This window comes from Nyctereutes procyonoides, unplaced genomic scaffold (genome assembly GCF_905146905.1).
Source record: "Nyctereutes procyonoides isolate TBG_1078 unplaced genomic scaffold, NYPRO_anot_genome, whole genome shotgun sequence".
NCBI classification, from domain to species: Eukaryota; Metazoa; Chordata; class Mammalia; order Carnivora; family Canidae; genus Nyctereutes; species Nyctereutes procyonoides.
The window spans coordinates 27,837,348-27,858,087 of record NW_026575082.1 but is presented as its reverse complement, the minus strand read 5'-3'; the positions used below and the strand labels follow the sequence as shown (position 1 = coordinate 27,858,087).

Below are 20,740 nucleotides of genomic sequence, written 5' to 3'. Positions count from 1 at the left end.
GGGGGCTGGCCTCCCCGCGGTCCGCCGCCGGGTCGCTGGCTGGGCCGACGGCAGCTCGCCCGCCCCCCTGCGACCCGGCGGAGGACCCCCAGGTTCCCAGGGGCCGCACCTGTCCCGGCCGGTCGGTGCGCGCGCCCCAGGTGCTCGGCGGGGAGGATCCGCCCCCGTGGGCCCCGCCCCGCGCGGCCTCAGCTCGGACCCAGGCGGGGAGCCGGAGCGGGAGCGGGAGCGGGAGCCGGAGCCGGGCGGGGGCGCCCACAGGCCGGGCGGCGCAGGTGAGCGGGGTCCGCGGGCCCAACACCTGGGAACATCTGCACCGGGCGGGGCTCCGGCGTGGCCAGGGCGCCGCCGAGCACGGCTGGCGTGGTGCTGGCGGGCCGGGGACGCTGCGGGGAGCGCGGGGCGGCGGGGGAGGGGGTCCGGGGCTGCGAGGGGTCCGGGCGGGGGGGGCTGCGGGGCTTCCGAGCGGGGCTGCGGGGGGGGCGTCCGGGCAGGGGGGGTCCGGGCGGGGCTGCGGGGGATCCGAGTGGGGATGTGTGTGTCCGGGTAGGGGGGTGTCCGGGCGGCGGGACTGCAGGGGGGGCTCTGGGCGGGGGGTGTGTGTCCGGGAGGCGGGAGCGGAGGGCAGCTCCCTGTGCGCCCGCGGGTCTGCACCGGGGTTGGCGCCGGGTCCTCCCGGTCCCGCCCCATCCAGGCCCCGCCCCATCCAGGCCCCGCCCCCTCAGGCCCCGCCCCTACCGGCCCCGCCCCCCGGGCCCCGCCCCCCGGGCCCCGCCCCTCCGGGCCCCGCCCCTTCCGGGCTCCGCACCCCTCCTGGCCCCACCCCATACCGGCCCCGCCCCTCCGGGCCCCGCCCCCTCCGGCCCGCCCCCCGCACGCTGCTGCTGCGGAGGCGACGGGCGCAGGCGGCGGGCCCGGCTGGGGCGGGTCGCTCGGAGGCTGGAGGGCGGCGGCCTGTGCCCCGGGGCGCGGGGCTGGCTTGGGGTCGCCTGCACCCGCCAGCAGCCAGCGGCCCGAGGGGGAGCGGGGAAAACCCTCGAGCGCCGCCCAAATTCTAGTTCCCAGCCGCGTGGCCTTGCGCAGCGTGACCTCGCGGACGCTCAGTTTCCCCGAAAGCAAAATGGGCATTTAAAAAAAAAAAGATTTTATTTACTTATTCATGAGAGAGAGAGGCTGAGACCCAGGCAGAGGGAGAAGCAGGCTCCATGCAGGGAGCCCGACGCGGGACTCGATCTTGTGACCCGGGGTCACTCCCTGGGCTGAAGACCGCGCTAAACCCCTGAGCACCCCCGCCCTGGGCTGCCCCAAAATGGGCATTTTGATCGTTAAAATAGCTTCAAGTTACCTGATGTCCCTAAAGCACACGGCCCAGAGCTGGGGAAGGTCCTGTGCACTTTCCCTGCGTGGTCACGCAGCCCTGGTCTCCTCCCAGGGTCTCCGCGCCTCCCAACAGGAGGGGGATCCTCAGAGGCTCAGATGACGCTCCTTGCGGGGAAGCCCGGGGGTGGGGGTGAGGAGTGTGCGTGGGGGTTCAGGGCTGCCATTCGTTTTTTTTGTTTGTTTGTTTTTTTTAAGATTTTATTTATTTCTTCACGAGAGACACAGAGAGAGAGGCAGAGACAGGCAGAGGGAGCAGCAGGCCCCACGCAAGGAGCCGGACAGGGGACCCGATCCCGTGACCCCGGGTCATGCCCTGGGCCAAGGCACGTGCTCAACCCCGGAGCCCCCGGGCATCCCTGGCATTTGTTTTTAAATCACTGACTGGTTCACTGTTAGGCTGCGTGCAGGCTGCTTTAGCTCTTGCTGCCATCCTAGGGGCAGACGATTGACAGGTGCCAGGACACAGGCCCCGCACCCAGGGGTGTCACCAGCCGGCTGGCATCATTCTCCACTGTGTTTGTCAGAGTTCTTTTGAGTTGGGTGTTGGTCCCTTGAGAATCACCTGAATGCAGTATTAGAAATGTTGTCGCCGAAATGAAAAAGGCTGATGGTTTTGGCCTCAGGTATAGCTGCGTCCAGGGGCTCATAGGATGAGGTCGGGAGGCTCATTCTTGCTCATACGTATTTTGGGGCTTTTCACCTGCTGTGTTGACTGATTTTTAGTGTGGAGGGTAAATAGTACCGGGACCCTCAAAGTTGTCTGCTCCTTCAGAGAGGGCAGGGGTGGGGGCTCACTCCTCTTCCAGCTGTATCGTTCTCAGAGCGTATCTTACTGATGTACTAGACCAAAGCCGGGCCAAGCCACCTTAGGATATAGGGAGTGGGTGTCCCTAGGAGGAGTGACTACCCAGGAGCCACCAGGGCCCAGGCGATTAGTTCAGCTCAAGTTCAGGTGATGGAGACTGGGGAGGGCCGCTTCCCCCTGAAAAGTGTGTTCTCAGCAGATAAAAATAGGACCCGTCCCCTGCACCCTCTCTGCCCTTACTCACTGCCACCTAAACCAAGTCCACAGGACGGTGTAGACAACCTGGGCCCCCGTTCAAGGCTGTCAGTCATCCGGTCTTTATACTATTTCCCATGTAGTATAAGGATCTTAACAGCTGTATGTTTCCAATCCTTCTGTCTTTCATGTTTATTGTTACTATCATCACCCTTTTACGTATGTTGTAAATAAAACATTGCTGTTATTTTTTAGACCAGGGGTTAGCAAATTTTTTGTCTAAAAGTCCAGAAAGTAAATATTTTTGGCTTTGAGGCAATATTTGGTCTCTACTGTATAATTTCTTTCTTTCTTTTTTTTTTTTTATAAACAACACTTAAAGAATATAAAAATTATTCTTAGCTTATAGGTCATACTAAAGGAGACTATGGGCTGGATTTGGTTTGTAAATCATACTTTGCTGACTCCTGCTTTAAACATTCAGTTATATTTTATAGCAATTAAAAATAAGAAAAAAGATGAATTGCTTTTGACTTTCATTTATTACATTTCCAGCACTTTTCATGTCTTTGTGTAGATCCAGCTTTTTGACATTATTATTACTTCTGCCTGAAAAGCTTCATTTAGCATTTCTCATAGTGTAGGTGTCCTGGCCATGAATTCTCTTAGTTTTTGTTTGTCCATGCCAGTCCTTTTTCTCCTTTATTTTTGAAAGATATTTTTACTGGGAATGGAATTTTGAGTGACGGTTTATTTTTTCTTTAAGCACCTTAAAGATATTGCTTCATTGGCTTCTAACATTGCATGCTACTGACAAGATGTCTTCTATAATCCTTATCTTTGTTCTTTTATACTTAATGTTTTGTTTTTATACCACTGCATTCAATATTCTTTTTGTCTTTGGTTTAAGCTGTCTTAACATGCACATGTATGCACATTCTTGGTACTCATCCTGCTTGATGTTCTTGAGCTTCTTGGACCTGTGGTTTGGTGCCTGTCATTAATTTTAGAAAATTCTCAACAGTTATTTCATAAAATATTTCTTTTGCTCTGTTCTCTTTTCTCCTTCTAAAACTTGATTACACCTAGATTGGAAATTTTAATTTGTTCCACAGCTGTTGAACACTCTTAATTTTTGTTTCATTCTTCCTTTTGTTTCTTCTTGTTTTAGTGTGGATAGTCCTGTTGACCTGTTCTCAAGGTCACTGACTCTTTCCTCAACTGTGTCAAATCTGCTAAGGAATGTTGAAAGCAGTCTGCATTTCTGTTACTCTGTTCAGCTTTTCACGTTTTTCCATTTTATTCTCTCTTTTTCCATTTTATTCTCTCTTAAAGTTCCTATCTTTCTGTTAAAATTCGACAGTTAATCTTTCATGTTGCCCACTCTTTCTATTAGGGTATTTTACAATTAAAGTTATTTAAAATTTAGTGTCTGATACCTTCAACATCTGTGTTATATCTGAGTTTGGTTCAATTCATTGCCACCATGTGGCAGGGATGTCTTTTTCTTGACTTTTCTTAAAAAATATATATTATTTATTTTTTCATGAGAGACACAGAGAGAGAGGCAGAAGCATAAGCAGAGGGAGAAGCAGGCTTCCTGCGGGGAGCCCGATGTGGGAGTTGATCCCAGGACCCCAGGATCATGACCTGAGCTAAAGGCAGATGCTGAACCACTGAGCCACCCAGGTGCCCCTTTTCTTGCTTCTTGTATGCTCTCTATGTTTTGTTGAGAACTGGACACCCTGTGTAGGACATGGGAGTCTAAAATAAATAGTTCTTATGTCTGGAAATGGGAGTGCCTTTCTATTTCTGCTAGACCATGAGTGTGAGGGCTTCATCACTCTAATCAGGATTTGAACTGAATTAGAAGTTTGTTGTTGGTATGGTTCTTCTCCGTGCACCACCCACTTCTAGTTCCTCTTGTGATACTTTGAGTTTAGAGTTGGGGCTGGTGTGCTAGAGAATTTTGTCTAATGTCTATCTCAGTGTCAGTCTTAGGTCTTCCTTTAGCCTCACAGTGGTCTGGCTCCATGCTCTTCCACCTTTCCAGCAGTATTCTGTTGTTATTTGCTACTTGATGCCTGTTAGCCAGTGTCCAGGTGCATCTGCCTCAGGTAAATACGTGCTTGTCTCCTCTCTTCCTATAGGTGTCTGGTTCTCCTTAAATTTAGGGCTAGTTTGTTTCCCTGTGACCTCAACTTTCAGTGGAGTCAAGAAAGTTCTGGACTTGCCATTTATCTTGTTTTTTTATTTGTTGTGAGCATGGGAGTGGGGCTCTTCATGTAAATCCTGAGGCTGTTTCCCTTCCCTCTGTGCTTTATAAAATGCCATTTATACATTTTGTACCCATAAATCAGTGGTTTTCTTTTTTTTTTAAATTTTATTTATGATAGTCACACACACACACACACACACAGAGAGAGGCAGAGACACAGGCAGAGGGAGAAGCAGGCTCCATGCACCGGGAGCCCGACATGGGATTCGATCCTGGGTCTCCAGGATCGCGCCCTGGGCCAAAGGCAGGTGCCAAACCGCTGCGCCACCCAGGGATCCCCAAATCAGTGGTTTTCAACTCTGGCCTAAGGAACATTAAACAAAATACAAATTTGGGGCCCCAGTGTTTTAATTGATATATTTGGGGATCCAAGCATGGGTATCTTTTAAATGTTCCACAGGTAATTCTGATGTCTATCTAGGCTGAGAACCCTGGTCTAAGTCTCCCTAACAGTTTTCCCCATCACAGTGATGCTATTCCAGCATAAACCATCAAATAAAATTTGAGGCTGTATACATTCACCTTTGTGACTCCATGGGGTTATTTTCTCCAAATTGTGCCTTCAGGAATACTTGACTGCCTCTGATCTAGACTGATAGTGTCATAGAATGGGGAGAAAACAGAGTTCATCTCATTTAATTTTCTACTAAAATGAATATCCTCCATGTCAATCTATGGCTTTGGCCCTGCTTGAAGTCTCTCAGGGGCTGCAAACTCTCTGCCGTTCAAAACGATAAACCTCAGTGTGAGATAGTTTTATTTGTTAGAGATGTTTTCCTTCTATTGAATTGAAATGACTCCTTCTATAATATCTCAAATAATTTGTCTGATTTGCAGCCTCGCAGACTGTTGTGACAAGTATCTGTGTGCATGACGCAGGACGTGTTCACACGTGCATACACGCATGCACATATACACGTTCATACTCACAACAGGCATTTTATGAAACAAAATTTACTGTAAGTCTTGTACCTCTGAATTGATTTTACGACCCACCAATGGGCTGTTTTTTTTGCAGTGTGGAAGATGCTCCTCCAGCCCGTCTTTCACTAGACAAGCTCTCATTGCAAAGATTTCAGCACAGCTGTCCTGGTACCTCAGCTTGGCCTGGTGTCATGCTGCTTCCTTTGGCCATGTTTCAGCTTCCCCACTGCTCTGGCCAGTGTCACACACTAGTTGGGCTGCACTGTGTGGCATGTTCTGCAAATCAGTGGCTGCGTGCAGAGACCGGGGCTCTTCAGGTGGGCAGATCTGTGCAGAGCCGAGGAAGGGCGCCTTGTCTTTTGGTAGACACTGTATCCAGCTGTGTGGCCCAACCTCAGTGGGATGGGAACTGCAGCCATCTCTTGAGGAACACTGTTGAGGGCTTTGTGATTGTTATGTGTCCTCCCACTTTTGCCCTATTGATAATGCATTATCCTAATTAGCTATGTGTGTATGTTTATTTTCTGAAAGACGGTGAATGCCGTAGACATCAAGAAGAAATTAAAAAAAATTTTTTAAAGATTTTATTTATTCATGAGAGACACAGAGAGCGAGAAAGGCAGAGACCCAGGCAGAGGGAGAAGCAGGCTCCATGCAGGGAGCCTGATGTGGGACTCGATCCCAGGACCCCGGGGTCACGTCCTGGGCTGGAGGCAGGAGCTAAACTGCTGAGCCACCCAGAGATCCCCAAGAAGAATATTTCCTACTTTCTGTCCATGGTGGTCAGCACAACAAAGTTAATTTGTTGCAGTAGCTCTAGAAAGCTGTATTCCCAGTCAAGAAACGCTGGCCTTTTAGCACTATTGCTCTGCTGACAGTCGTGCTATCAACTTATCTGCTTACGAGCACAGGGCTTGACAGCCATGTGTTTGCTTTGGGAAGTAGATAAGCTGGGCGGGTTAGATGAACTTGTCCCCTTAGACAAGTGCCCATGCGTGAGACGCCGTGTCAGGTGCCAGCGAGATGCCTCGTGTTTTATAGCCTGCGGCCTGACCAGGGACACGTGACCCGCAAGGTGGGTGTCCGTGGGTATGCGGTGGGTAGGTCCTCCTGGAGGCCGCAGGGGAAAGGAAGGCTGCACAAGGGGCAGGAAAGACTTGATTTGGGCCTTGGAGGTAAGCATCAGACACATGGAGCGGAAGGTGTTGGGGGGGCATTTGGAGGGAGGAGTGTGCTATTTTAGTAGCCTCCCATGCCCTGCAAAATCTCTGCTGCCTCTGGGAGTGACTTGGATCCATGGGGCTTGGGAGAACTGTAGGTGGGATGTAGAGGAGGATCGAACTTACATGACTTCTATAGCAAGGTTGGCCATGCACAGGCGGTAATAGGCGCAGCCCCTAGCCCCATCCCACGCCTCCGCCTCCGGGGCTCTGCCTCTGACCGGGAGGTCGTGCGTGTTCTGGAAGCTCCCTCTCGTCCTAGCGAGGCTCAGCTTTCCGGAGGCAAGTTCAGGGCTGGCAGCGTTAGCTTTAGGAACACTGGGGTCTTGCTCTAAAACCCGACGGAAGTCTCCAAGCAGCGATCCATAGCCACCGACCCAACTTTTCCTACTTTCTCTTCTCTGAGGTCTCGTGAGCAGACCTATTATTAAGAAATGTACTTTCTCGGGGGGGGGGAGGGCCCGGGGGGCTCAGCGGTGGAGCCCCTGCCTTGGGCTCAGGGGGTGACCCCGGGGTCCCGGGATCGAGTCCTGCACCCAGCTCCCCGCAGGGAGCCTGCTGCTCCCTCTGCCTGGGTCTCGGCCTTTCTCTGTGTCTCTCATGAATAAATAAATAAAATCTTTAAAAAAGAAAAGTGCATTCTCACAGCGTGCTGCATCTACCACTCTCCGAGACTGACTCCATCCTGAGGCCCTTCTGAGTGTCCTTCATACGAAACAGTGACACCATCAAATACTGCATAAAGGTCAGAGGCTGCCTCACTGGTGTCGCACTGGGGACTTTGGGGGAGCGTGTTCTGTGGCGAAGAACAGGACTGGAAGAACGTTATGGAGAAGACACGGTGGGGGGGTATGTTCCGTGTCCTGTAGCAAGGGGTGGCCAGCTCCTCTGATGGCAGCCGGAGGACAGCAGTGAGGCCCGGGGCCCCACTGCCCGGCCTGCACGGGAGGGATTCGGGTTGTGGAGAGGCGGGCTCCGGTCTTGCAGTCCTGGGGGCAGAGGCGGCCTCTCTGCTGGGAGGAACCTCGACCTAAAACAGGTGCCATTGAGATGACTCGCTATAGTTCCCTTTTTGCCTCGGGAGCCAGGAAGCACAGAGCTAAGTGTAAACACACTCAACCACGTGAGGACTTTATTTCAACTCCTAAATAAAAAGATTTCCCATCTGAAATTAGACAATTTCACCTTTTTCAAAAGAGTATCTTTTCGGTTTTTTTTTTTTTTTTACTACCAGGGTGATACATTTTCATTGTAGAAAATGTGGAAAAGGACAGATTGCCGCCCCCCCCAATCAGCTGTTTTCCCGCCACACAGATAGTCACTGTTGAACCATTCTCGTTTCTTCTGACCATGTTTGTCTATATATGTGCATATCTATATATGTTTACAAAAATGAAATGATCCCTTTCAACTGTATTAAAACTCTTTTTTTAAAGCCTGACCTTTAAAATCATTTTCCGAGATCCCTGGGTGGCGCAGTGGTTTAGCGCCTGCCTTTGGCCCAGGGCGCGATCCTGGAGACCTGGGATCGAGTCCCATGTCGGGCTCCCCATGCATGGAGCCTGCTTCTCCCTCTGCCTATGTCTCTGGCTCTCTCTCTCTCTGTATGACTATCATAAATTAAAATAAATAAATAAAATACAATAAAATCATTTTCCATGTCATCATATATTCCTGTACAACATTATTTTTATTTTTTATGCATTTTTAATTTTTTAAAAAATTTATTCATGAGAGAGAGAGAGAGACAGTCAGAAACATAGGCAGAGGGAGAAGCAGGATCCACGCAGGGAGCCCGATGCAGGACTCGATCCCGGGACCCTGGGGTCATGCACTGAGCTGAAGGCAGATGCTCAACCGCTGAGCCCCCCAGCCGTCCCCACAACATTATTTTTAATGGCCAGCATATTTCCTCATGAGGCTGTACCTTGCACGTTTAGCTTGAACTCAGCTTTTTACTATTATAGACAACTCTTGTCATGTGCATTCTTGTAGCTAAATCTCTGTGCAGATCCGCAATGATTTCCTTAGAATAGAAATTCTAGAAGTGACACAATTAAATACCTAAAATAATGAAATAATATTTTTAAGGCTCTAGCTTTATATTCCCGTCTTGCCTCCAGAAAACATGAACTAATCTATTTTATCACCTAAACTCTTGAGAGTGCCTCTTCCCCTAGCCACCTCCAGGACCAGGATCATGATTTGTTAAAATCTGTATTAGGCAGCAGCATGACTGGCTTTGGGCCAGGTGTGGAGGATTTATGAGGACCCCATGAAGCAACTATGGATCTGGACAAAATGAACAGAGACAGCCTTTTTAAAGAAAAAAAAAAGATTTTATTCATTTGAGAGAGAGAGAGAGAGCACGAGTGAGGGAGTCGGGGGAGGGGCAGGAGCAGAGGGCGCAGCAGGTGCCCGCCCAGCAGGGAGCTGGTGCCGCAGGACTCGATGGAACCCGGTCCCCCGGGGTCATGACCTGAGCCGGATCAGATGCTTGACCAACTGAGCCACCAGGCGCCCCGGAAACAGCCTCCTTGTTGCTCTGGTAATCTGTCAAAAGCATGAAACAATGTGAGAAGCGTTTCCTCTTGACAAAGTGCTGACCTTCCGGCCGAGCAGCAGGCCTAGTGGCGTTCCTGCCTGGGGGGCCTCGCGGTGGCTGCAGCCCCAGCTTGACCCGGGAGGCTGGGCCGGGCTTGCTCACCTGGCAGGGGGCCTGCTCTTCCCCCCAGGGCATTTCCAATATTCTCATCTTATATGCTACGTTGCAGCTCATCCTTATAACTTAAGTGGTGATGTTAATAATTATTCACAGAGGATACATTCTTAGAATTTGGGATCAAATTTGATACCTGTTTTCAAAACTGTCTTTCAGGACGTTTTACCAGTGAGCATCTTCACCAGCAGTGTATGCAGGGATCTCACCATTAAAATATTTGAATTGAGAGCAACACACATTCCATAAAATTGTATATTTTAAATTTTTAAATTGAGAGAAACACATTCCATAAAATTGTATATTTTAAATTTTTAAATTGAGAGAAACACATTCCATAAAATTGTATATTTTAAATTTTTAAATTGAGAGAAACACCCATTTCATAAAATTATATACTTTTAAGGTATGCAATTCAGCGGTTTTAGTATGTTCACGAAGTTGTGAATTATCGTCATTATCTAATTCTGAAATGTTTTCACAATTTCACAAAGAAGTCTTATACTCAGCAATCATTCCCCATTGCCTCCTTCTCTCAACCCCCAGTAGCCATTAATTTACTTTCTATTTCTATGGATTTGCCTGTTCTGGACATTTCCTATGCATGGAATCATTCAGTATGTGACCTTTTGTGTTTAACTTCTTTTATTTCACATAATGTTTTCAAGATTGTAAGGTTAATAATGTTTTCAAGGTTATAGCATAAATCAGTCCTTCATTCTTTTTTATGGCTGAAAAATATTCTGTAGTACGGATATACCACTTTCTGTTTATTCATCTTGATGGAGATTTGGGAAGTTTCCAATTTTGGGACTATTGTAAGTAATGTTTCTATGCACATTCATGTACCAGTTTTTGTGTGGACACGTGTCTTCCGGGTCTCTTAGGTTTATACACCTAGGCATGGAATTGTTGGATCATATGCTTATCCTGTTTAACTTTTTGAGGAACTACAAATTGTTTCTAAAGCTGCTGTACCATTTTACATTCTTACCAGCAATGTGGTGAGGATCCCAGTTTCTCCCCGTCCTCACCAAAACTTTATTGTCTGTCCTCATGCTTATGGCCATCTTAGTGAGCATGAAATGGTATCTCTTTGTGGTTCCAGTTTGCATTTTCCTAATAACCTATGATGTTGAGACTCTTTCATATGCTTATTGGCCATTTGTAGATCTTTGGAGAAATGTCTTCTCAGACCCTTTGCCAGTTTTTAATCAGGATGTTTGTCTTTTTATTGTAGAATTGTAAGAATTAGTTATATATTCTGGGTACTAGAATCTTATCAGATATATGATTTGCAGATATATTCTCTCATTCCGTAGGTTGTCTTTTCATTCCCTTGATAGTATCCTTTGGAATACAGAAGTTTTAATCTTGATAACATTCTATTGGCTTTTTTCTTTTTTTCACTTGTGCTTTTGGTGTCATATCTAAGAAACCATTGTCTTATCCAAAATTACAAAGGTTTACACCTATATTTTCTTCTAAGATTTCTATAGTTTTAGCTCTTCCATTTAGATATTTGGTCTGTTTTAATTTTTATATATGGTGTGAGTTAGGGATCCAAATGTATTCTTTTGCGTGTAATTATCCAGTTGTCCCAGCACCATGTATCAAAAAAGAGTATTCTTTCCCCATTGATTGTCATAACCTGTCAAAAATCAGTTTGACCATAAATACAAAATTTACTTCTGTGCTCTCAATTCTATTCTGTTGATCTGTAGCCCTATCCTTATGCCCGTATCACACAGTCTTGATTATTGTCACTTTGTAGCAGTGTGGTTATTGGGAAATGTAAGTTTTCCAACTTTGTCCTTGTTCAGGATTGTTTTGCCTATCCTGGGTCTCTTATATATTTTCATAAGAATTTTAAGATTAGTTCGTTAATTTCTGCAAAAAGCCACTGGGATTTGATAGGGATTGCATTAAGTCTACAGATCAGTTTGAGGATTATTGCCATTTTAACAATGTTAAGTTTTTTGGTAATGAACACGGGTTATTTTCCAGTTGTTTAGGTCTTCTCTAATTTCTTTTAGTGATGTTTGGTAACTTTCAGTGTTTAAATCTTGTACTTCTTTTGTTAAATTCATTACTGAGCATTTGCATTTAATTTTTTCTGGTTGTGGTGTAAATGAAATTCTGTTAACTTCATTTTTAAACTATTTGTTGGTAGTGCATAAAAATGCAGTTGTCTCGTGTTTTGATCATGTATCTTGAAACTTTGCTGAACTTGGTGTCTAGATCTATAGTGTTTCAGTGAATTAACTAGGATTTTCTATAGAGAAGATAATGTCATCTGCAAAGAGAGATAGTTTTACTTCTTTCCAATATGGATGCTTTTATTTCTTTTTCTTGCCTACTTGCCGTGGCTAGAAGCAACAATACGATGTTGAATAGAAGTCATGAGAGCAGACATCCTGGTCTTGTTCCTATGTCAGTTCCCATTTAACAAAGTGGCCAATATTGTTTATGTTAGTTTTTTTTTAAAGATTTTATTATTTTATTTATTCATGAGAGACACACAGAGATAGGCAGAGACAACACAGGCAGAGGGAAAAGCAGGCTCCATGCAGGAAGCCCCACATGGGACTCGATCCCAGGACCCTGGGGTCACGCCCTGAGCCGAAGGCAGATGCTCAACCACTAGGTCCCCCAGGCGTCCCTGTGCTAGTTTTTGATGCCTGTTTTTATACTATAAGAATCTGAGTGAAGGAGCAGGAGTTGCTGATTGTTTTCTCCTATGGAAGGAACAAACGAAAATTCCTTTTTTTCTGTGCATCTGAAGGCTTGGCCTGGTAGTTAATAGGGAAAAAGAATGTATTTTAATTGAAGAATCTATTTATGTAACATCTAGGTGCCAAGGAGTTTGATTAATGCTTCCTAGGATATAAGTGATCATTACTTAAGAATAAAACTTAATTTTTCCCTGCTAGTTTTTCCATCCTACCTTTCCATATGTTTGGCTGCCCATTATGTGCTTCGGGTACCGTGCTGGGATCAGAAAGATGAGTTAAACACACACCTTATCTTCAGGGTGCTCATGGGGAAATCTTGGGGGAGACCGATAGGAAACAGGAAGTTTAATATTCCGGCAAGTGGTTCCCATCCAGGGTAATCTGTCAGAAGGAAACAGGTAAGAGGTGTGGGCTTCCCCCTGGGGTTTCTGGGTTTCAATTTGCTGATGGAGCATTCACTTTTTACTCCATAGAATCAAGGTATTTTAGAACTGGAGGCCTGGAAATCCTTTCATCCAACTCCGTCTTTTTCACTAGGAGTCACCTCTTATCTTGTTCAACAGTTACTCTTTTCTCTTATCAGCAGCTCTTCTTTTTCTGAAATGTTCTCTCTCTCTCTCTCTCTCTCTTTCACACACACACACACCATTTTCTGGGGAGACAATCCATGTCTAGCCCGCTTCTTGGCTCCATTTGTTGCATCTGGTAATACAACGCCAGCCTCGGTGCTCATCTTCAGTAGGGTTCATCTAGGATTCCTGCTTCCTCTTGACTGTGAAGACCACCCGGCATTGTCCTTTTGGTGGGCACTTCTGACATGGAAATGATAAGGATGGGGACATTGTCCAGCTCCACAGCTGGGTTACCCAGAAAGCTTGCTGGAGGCCTCCTGTGATGTTTCATTGTAGTTTGAATTTTCTTTGTAAAGAGAGCATTCCAGTTTAATCTTGTCAATAAGGAAGATTCACTAGGATGCATATAAAGTCCCACCTGCATGCTTGCTGCAAAGTCATCTTTCCAGAAAAGAATGAAAGTGTCATTAACAAAAGCAATGAAAAACAAACAAAAAAACCAAAAAAACCCCAAAAGCAATGAAATAGGAGTACACCTTAACAAAGTTTAGTTTTTATTTTATAAGTTAAGTCAGCATTGTATGGTATGTAGGCTTCCATTTTTATTTTGCTATTTAAAAAGAGACCTTTTATTCCAGTTTTATTATTTATTATTACAATTAAAATAACATCAGGTTACTTTTTATCATTCCAGTGGTAAAACGAATGCAAACCTTATGGTCTCAGGCTACAGAAGAAAATGAATTGTCCCCACAAACCTTTCAAGTTTAATTAACTTTTAAACAAATATGAAGTTCTCGTTGCCTTTTTTTCTTTTTTATTGCAATGCATTTTTTCCTTTAGATTATGTGAGGGGGTGAGATAAGGATGCAGGGCTGCTTTCTGGTTCGTACTGTTTACTGCATATGATACAGCAGCCAATTCAATCAGAAGGGAAATAGGAAAATACTCTATTTGTGCCTCATAAGCGGTTTGCACAGTCCCCTCCAGTCCCTACGATTAAATGTTGGCTTCTCTCCTCACAGGCTTCTAAAATGAAATTAGAAAGTGGAGGAAGCAGCGTTTTAAGACCAGACACAAATACTGTGTGGGGACAAACCGGGCAAATCGGAGAATTGCAGCACTTGATTTGGTGCTGAGAGATTGCAACGGAAAACCAAAGGAGATGGGAGCAGACCCGGAGCAGCTCGTAGGCCATGGAACAGGGGGTCAGTGGGGTGGGGAGGGGAGGGCCGGGTGGATTGGTGTTTACAGCAGCAGAGCCTTCCCTGCACAGTAAGATGCACCGTCGTGAAGTCACTCGACCTGGGTCTCAGCTTTACGGTGGCCCTGGACTTGCTGGTGGGGGCGCGGGGAGGCTGGCGTGTAGAGGGCCCTTTCTAGAAAGGGGGGTGGCTCTGTTGGGGGAAAGAGTGTTTGGGCTGGCAGCCAGGACCTGAGTCCTGCTCTTGGTCCTGCTGCCTTCAGACCATGTGGCCTCGGATGGGGTCCCCTCACCCCTCTGGACCAGGCGCAGGGGGTGGCTCTGGCCTCCATCTTTGTTGTCCAACCCAAGTTCCCCAGCCTCCTCTGAGCCATCTCGGAGGCTGTGCCAACGCCAACAGTTGGGGTCCCTGGCCCCTGCCTCCCAAAGGGAGCAGCCTCAGTTTCCCCTTTCCTATTTATGCTTCTACAAGTGATCGTCTGAACCAAGTGGTCACTAGATGTCTGAAAACTCCTCGGGGGCTTGATCTCGAAGATTCTGTGGCTCTTGTGTCCTGAGTGTCTGTAACACCAACCTCTTGGGTGCTTGTGCAGGGATCGAGGAACACCCATCACCCTGGCGTCTCCCACCTTTCTTGGGCGACACCGGGAGCAGGGACAGTGGTGCTCCCCAGGGACAGTGGCGCTGCGGTGGGGGACGGGGCTGGGTGTGGGGTGCCGGCCTTGGACCCCAGGGGCCGACTGCTGCCCTCCTGTCCCCGTAGCTTCCCCAAGGCTCTGAGACCAGCCAGGCTGGTGCAGGTGGCCTCCGCCCGGGACCCGCCAACTGCCTGCAGGTGGCAGGTGCCATCGGGCTGCGCAACCCGAACTGGACCCCTGGCCCGGGCGCCGGCTGGTCTGAGTTCTGGGGCCTTGGCCCCGCACCACGTCCTCGCCTGGCCGGGCATCTGCTCCTTCCACCTGGGGACCTACCTGCGTGCCCACCGGCCTCCTCCACGACCTGAGCCCGGGCGGCCCTCGTGGCCACTGAGCGTCGGGCCTGGAGCTTTGGTCCCTGGTTTCCAATGGCCACGGGCGGGGTGCCGGGGGAACCCTGCTCCTGGGAGGACGTGTGGCGGGAGCCAGGGATGCAGAGGATGCGATGGGGGTTTGTTGGGAGCCAGGGCTTGCTGTGTCGGAGGGGACTCGGGCCCGTGTCCGCACCCATGGTACCTCACGTCCCTGCCCCTTGCCAGCTTTGTAATGGGCCCCCTGCGCTGGCCCCGCGCTTGTCGTGGGGCTGCCCCGGGGAGCTGGCAGTGCTGGTGCGCGGTGCTCCGGGCTTTGCGGGGGAGCTCCTGCAGGTGGGCAGGGGCCCAGGGTGAGCAGCCGGCCAGGCACCCAGGATGAGCACAGCCGGGTGCCCAGGATGAGCAGCCCAGGGTGAGCAGCCGGACAGGCAGGAGGCGGGTGCTGCAGTCGAGCCCAGGACCTGCGGCCTGCAGGATGACCCCGAGGGCGCACAAAGGAGCGCAGGGCCGTCTGGGTGGCGGGTGCGGGGGAGTTGGGGAGCTTGGGGCCGCACAGAGGCCGGTGAGGGACGGAGCAGAGCCTGGCGGGATGAGCCGGGCCCAGGCTGGGAGGGACCCGGGCTAGTTTCCCGACTGCTCATCAGTGTGGATTCCACCCAGGCACAATCAGGCAGCTCGGGGTAGGAGGGTGCGAGGCCGGTGGCCGGCGGTGAGCTAGGCCCGGGGCGGGTGGCCGGGGCCAGCCCTGCCTTTGCACCTTCGGGCTGCGGGTAGGGGACTTCACTGTGCCTCTCTTGCCTGTCTTTCAAACAGGGATAAAAATCCTCCCTACCTTACAGGGTTCTTGTGAGGAATGAATAAGTGGACTCACTCAAGGGCTTACACAAATGGGTGCAGAGTAAGCACCTATTAAAATTCTTTGTTTGGGGGGTGGGGACACAGTGTGTTTCTCACGAGTGGCCTCTTTAGACTGTGTATCACTTGGCTCTGGCCGTGTGAAAAATACCCGGGGACACGGGGGCTTAGAACAGCAGTTATTTGCTGAGGCTCCTGCAGTCGCGCGCCCTCCCCCCCACTCCGGGCTGGGCTGGGCCCAACCGGGCTCCACTGAGCAGCTGTGCTTCAGGCTCCCACCCAGCTGGGAACGCACACTGGGCTTTCGCCTGCCTCAGGTGGGATCCACGCCGAGGACAGCAGCTATGTGGGGCAGCTCTTCCTCAGGCGTCTGTGGAGCTGGAAGGGGTAAGAAGAAGCCTGCAGGGGCGTCCTACTGCCTGGATTCCTTCCAGCCGAAGCCATTCACAGGCCAGGCCCCAAATCAAGGGACAGGGGATTATTTTGATCCCCATCAGTGGGAGGAGCCACAGAGTCCCCTTGGTGCAGGGCGATCAACACAGGGAGGGTCACAGCTTGGGGCCAGCTGTGTGAGGGACCATAGGCTGCTCTGGTGTCTCCTGCAGCTGCAGCTTCCAAGAGGGAGCACCTGCAGCTTCCAAGAGGGAGCCCCTGCGGGGCAGAGTCAGCGCCCACCGTGGGCGAACCTGAACCACGGGGGCTGCAGTGACCCGCTGTCCCAGCGCCCTCCCCAGGCCTTGCGAATGCTTGCTCTTGCTCGAGTCTTTGGAGGAGACCACGTGTTTTAGGGGAAAATATATTGATGTGGGTTTGACTTTAGACTCTGCGGGATGAAATGGGCTTGGACATATTCTCCCGTAATATCTCAGAAAGGGTGAAGACGGGCAGAGGAAGGCTCTGCAGCCTCTCAGCCTTCCCGGTGATTCGCTCGGACGTGTTCATAGCAGATGTCAACAGCTACGATACGACTTCGCTGTTTAAGCTCGAGAATGAACAGTGCGTTTGTTTCTATGTGTTTTTAGAGCTGTCTCTCTGTCTCTCTCTGTCTCTGGATGCAGTGGAAGGAGTTCTGTTTTTTCCTGGGCTCCCTGGCATTTGCTTCCTACTCCCTGGGACCCTCGGGTGAGGTGAGCGTGCCTCTCCAGGGGACGCCCCCAGCAAACGCTGGGCAGGGGGCACGGGAGAGGCGGCCTGGTTGGTAGTTAGGAGTAAGCAACATACCTCGTTCTCCCAGACAGCTCCTGAGCAGGATGGGGACCGAGGGAGGAGTCGGATACAGTTGCTTTGCCAACATGTAAGATAATCTCTCTTGCTCTTCCTGGGCCTCCTTTTGCCGTGTGACAAATACATCCATTCTTCTCCAACAGAAACGAGAGAAGCAGGGACAGGGAGATGTTCTTACAGGTTAGACTTCTCTGCTTTATGTATGAGACTATAAGCGTACTATGACACGAAATAACGAACTTCTTAATATGCTAGTCATTCCTTAGATTAAACAATTAAGCAAGATCTCTAAAATCACACTTAAGTATGATATCAAGTCGGGCAATTTTTAAAGATACCAGTTGGAATTATGTTCTAGAATTTTCTGGTAATGAAAATAACGCTGGAAATAAACATTCAGCAGTGTGACTGACACATATAAAGTGCTCGGTAAATTGTAGCACTGATGATAACGATGGTGGTGGTGACAGTGTCTAGAGAACTAGTCCATTGATGGTTGGAGAGGATTAGAAAGAGTTCACAAGGCTGAGGACTCTCATCAGCTGCCTCTCTCCAGGGGAACCTCTCTCAGACATTCCTTCCCTACGTGGAAAAGCAACAGGCAAACGAACCCAGGCAAGCTCAGTCTCTAAAACCAAGCCAAGTGTACACTTTAGAAGCTACAATTTTTTTTCCCCTTAAAGTGGTTGCTACTAAAAAGCACAATTCAAAATAGTCACTGCAAGAACAGACATGCTGCAATCCTAATGGTGCAATTCTATTTTGTTGAGTCAAAAAAATAGGGCTGGTAATGACGAGTCGTAGCTATGCAAATGAAAGATCATCATGTCTTACGCTTCAGGGTGTGAGTTGATGGCAAAAATCTGTCCATGTTACTTGGTAGGAGAGATGAATTCAGATGAAAACATTTAGTTATATATATATATATATATATATATATATATTTAATTTTTTATTTTTAAAATTTTTTATTTATTTATGATAGACATAGAGAGAGAGAGGCAGAGACACAGGCAGGCAGAGGGAGAAGCAGACTCCATGCCAGGAGCCCAACGTGGGACTCAATCCCGGGACTCCAGGATTGTGGCCCAGCCAAAGGCAGGTGCGAAACCGCTGAGCCACCCAGGGATCCCCTATATATATATTTATATATATTTTTATATATAAATATTTTTATATTTTTATTTAATATAATTATAAAATATTTTTATATTTATGTATTATATATATTATATATATATATAATATATACACACACACACACACACACATTTTTTTCCTTAAGCATCGTTTATGGATGAAACACTAAAATAATTGTTGCTCTATTGGCAGGCTTCCCTGGGTGTCTGTTGTGGGCAAGGCTCAGCAAATGAGTCTGCCCTTCCTTCCTTCCTTCCTTCTTTCCTTCTTTCTCCAACAAACACAGCCTTTACTTTCTAGGAGCTTATATCTTAAAGGGAATGGCAAGATGCAGACATTAGGGGAAAAAAACAAGTCCAAGTTTACATAGTATGTATTACGTATGGTAGGTTTCTAATATATTTGGAGGAAAAATCAATAGAGTGAAAATGATAGTTCTAAATCTTGACTAAATCAAGTCATGAATTCTTCAACTTTCAGTGTTTTCAGGCCAAGGGGCATTATATTCAGGTATATTAGGGTTAGAATAATATTGCCTGTCACCCAAGAAGTAGCCCCTCCATAATAATGAGCAGAGAATTCAGACAGCAGTTGGAGACTCAGCTACCGTGTGCTCATAGGCCCTACAAATGCATTCTCAGAGCCTTCCACTGAATGGGAAGAACTGATTTCAAATAGGAATTATTGCTTAGTGCCTGAAATGAAGGCAAAATGCCCTGAGGGTCATTTGATTTTTTTATAATCTCTTACTGAGATTTCTTATGAAACTACTGTGTGTATTTGGGTTTTTACTCTGAGGTTTTTGTACTTTTTATTTAAAAAGGGGACTGGAATAACTTCCTGACTACATGTAACAGCAGCGTGCTAAAGTTTTCAAAATAAATAAAAAAAAAATAAGTCAACGAGGAGGAATTAATTATTTAATAAATGCTTTGCACATAAGAAGATGTCACTTTGGACCCCACCAAGTATTACCGTATCTTATAAATAAACTACACAGAGAGTTGAATATTGCATATCAAATTATAGAAAAACTGGCAGAAAATGTTTATTAGGTCTGCATAGGAACGACAGTTTTCATGGCTTGAATGCAAAAGAAATAACCAGTGAAACAAAAAACAAGTAGACTTGAATAGATTAAAATAGAAAACTTTGGGGCAGCCTCGGTGGCTCAGCGGTTTAGCGCCGCCTTCGGCCCAGGGCGTGACCTTGGAGACCCGGGATTGAGTCCCACGTCGGGCTCCCTGCATGGAGCCTGCTTCTCCCTCTGCCTCTCTCTCTGTGTCTCTCATGAATAAATAAATAAAATCTTTAAAAAAATAAAAATAGAGCTCTGGCCTTTAAGAAAAATAAATAAAATTGAAAACTTCTATATAAATGAAGAGACAACAGACTGGAAAAATTTGCATTAAATTTGTGACACATAAATGATCGATATGTGTTATAACTTGAATATATAGCTTACTCAAACATGTAAGAAAAGGGTGGGGGCCCCAATAGATGTAAAATATAATAGCTACCATTTATTGAATATTTTTTATGCCCACATAGATTTGCAAAATCAGATTATACTGTTTTACCTACAGAATGTTCTGCAACCAGCTTTCCTCACATGCCCAGACTATGTTACTAATTAACCTTCTAAAACATGGTTTTCAGCGGCAGCGAACTACCTCATTGGTAAGGCCGTTCAGCCCGATTTTACTTACCCGAGCTTTCACTGCTGGATGTTGAGGTTATGGAAATACAGCGAGGGGCGGTTTCCTGGTATCTCTTCTCCTTGTGAAGCCACCGTCTGTCGTTGGGGCTGTGGTTGTGCAAAAATACATCTCAGTGAATGAAACAGTGACTCACAAAGGAGCGCACTCGATACTGGTTTATCAGTGACTTTATGGGTAGCATCTGCCACCGAACCCGGGTTCAGTGGAAGACGAGCTATTGCTAGAGATCCCGTGCTTTGCACAGCTTCGCGTGGCGCGTCACCCCGTGTGCTGAGGGTGAGTAAGAGGCCCGTTGACCACCGTCCCCGTGAGCATCTCCAGGGCGGCCGCGACTACGGGGCTGCCAGGAGGGCACTTGTCAAGCGCGTCGTCCCCTCATCTTGTTCCATAGCAGAGGAAGTAAAGGCGCGGGAGGCAGAGCTTGGAGGCCACACAGCAGGTGACCAGCTGGGAAGGCCTGGAGCCAGTGGCCCCAGCGCTGCCCCCGGGTGTGCCTGGTGCGCTGCAGGCGGGAAATGACGGCCCTGGGGACAGTGGCAAGCCGTGTTTGGCGGCGGTGAGTCCTCCGTGGCCTTCTCTAGAGCTCCCGAGGCTGCTTTCCTGCTGAGGTTCTGATCTACCGCGCAGAACTCAGAGGTCTCGGCCACGTACCCTCCTCCTTGCTTCGGGTGGCAGGAGTCCCTGCGGCCACCCTCTGCTGCCGGATGGGGGGACACCGGGTGTGGGCCCGAGTCATTCCTTAGGGCTTTCAGGCTCCTC

At 48.2% G+C, this 20,740-nt stretch overlaps 1 protein-coding gene and 1 long non-coding RNA gene across 2 annotated transcripts in view; one reads left to right on the top strand and one right to left on the bottom strand.

Moving 5' to 3' along the window:
* LOC129514584 (ly6/PLAUR domain-containing protein 6B-like) overlaps positions 1-20,740 on the top strand; it is a 167,212-nt gene continuing 146,472 nt past the window's right edge. Inside the window, exon 1 of the mRNA XM_055333267.1 lies at positions 1-275. The gene's annotated coding sequence lies outside the window, so the exon portion shown is untranslated. The remainder of the gene's footprint in view (positions 276-20,740) is intronic.
* LOC129514586 (uncharacterized) lies at positions 9,200-20,022 on the bottom strand. The gene is made up of 3 exons (XR_008665459.1): positions 19,970-20,022; positions 17,118-17,251; positions 9,200-9,355 (listed from the first exon to the last, which is right to left on the bottom strand). It is a non-coding gene; the product is annotated as an uncharacterized LOC129514586 (long non-coding RNA).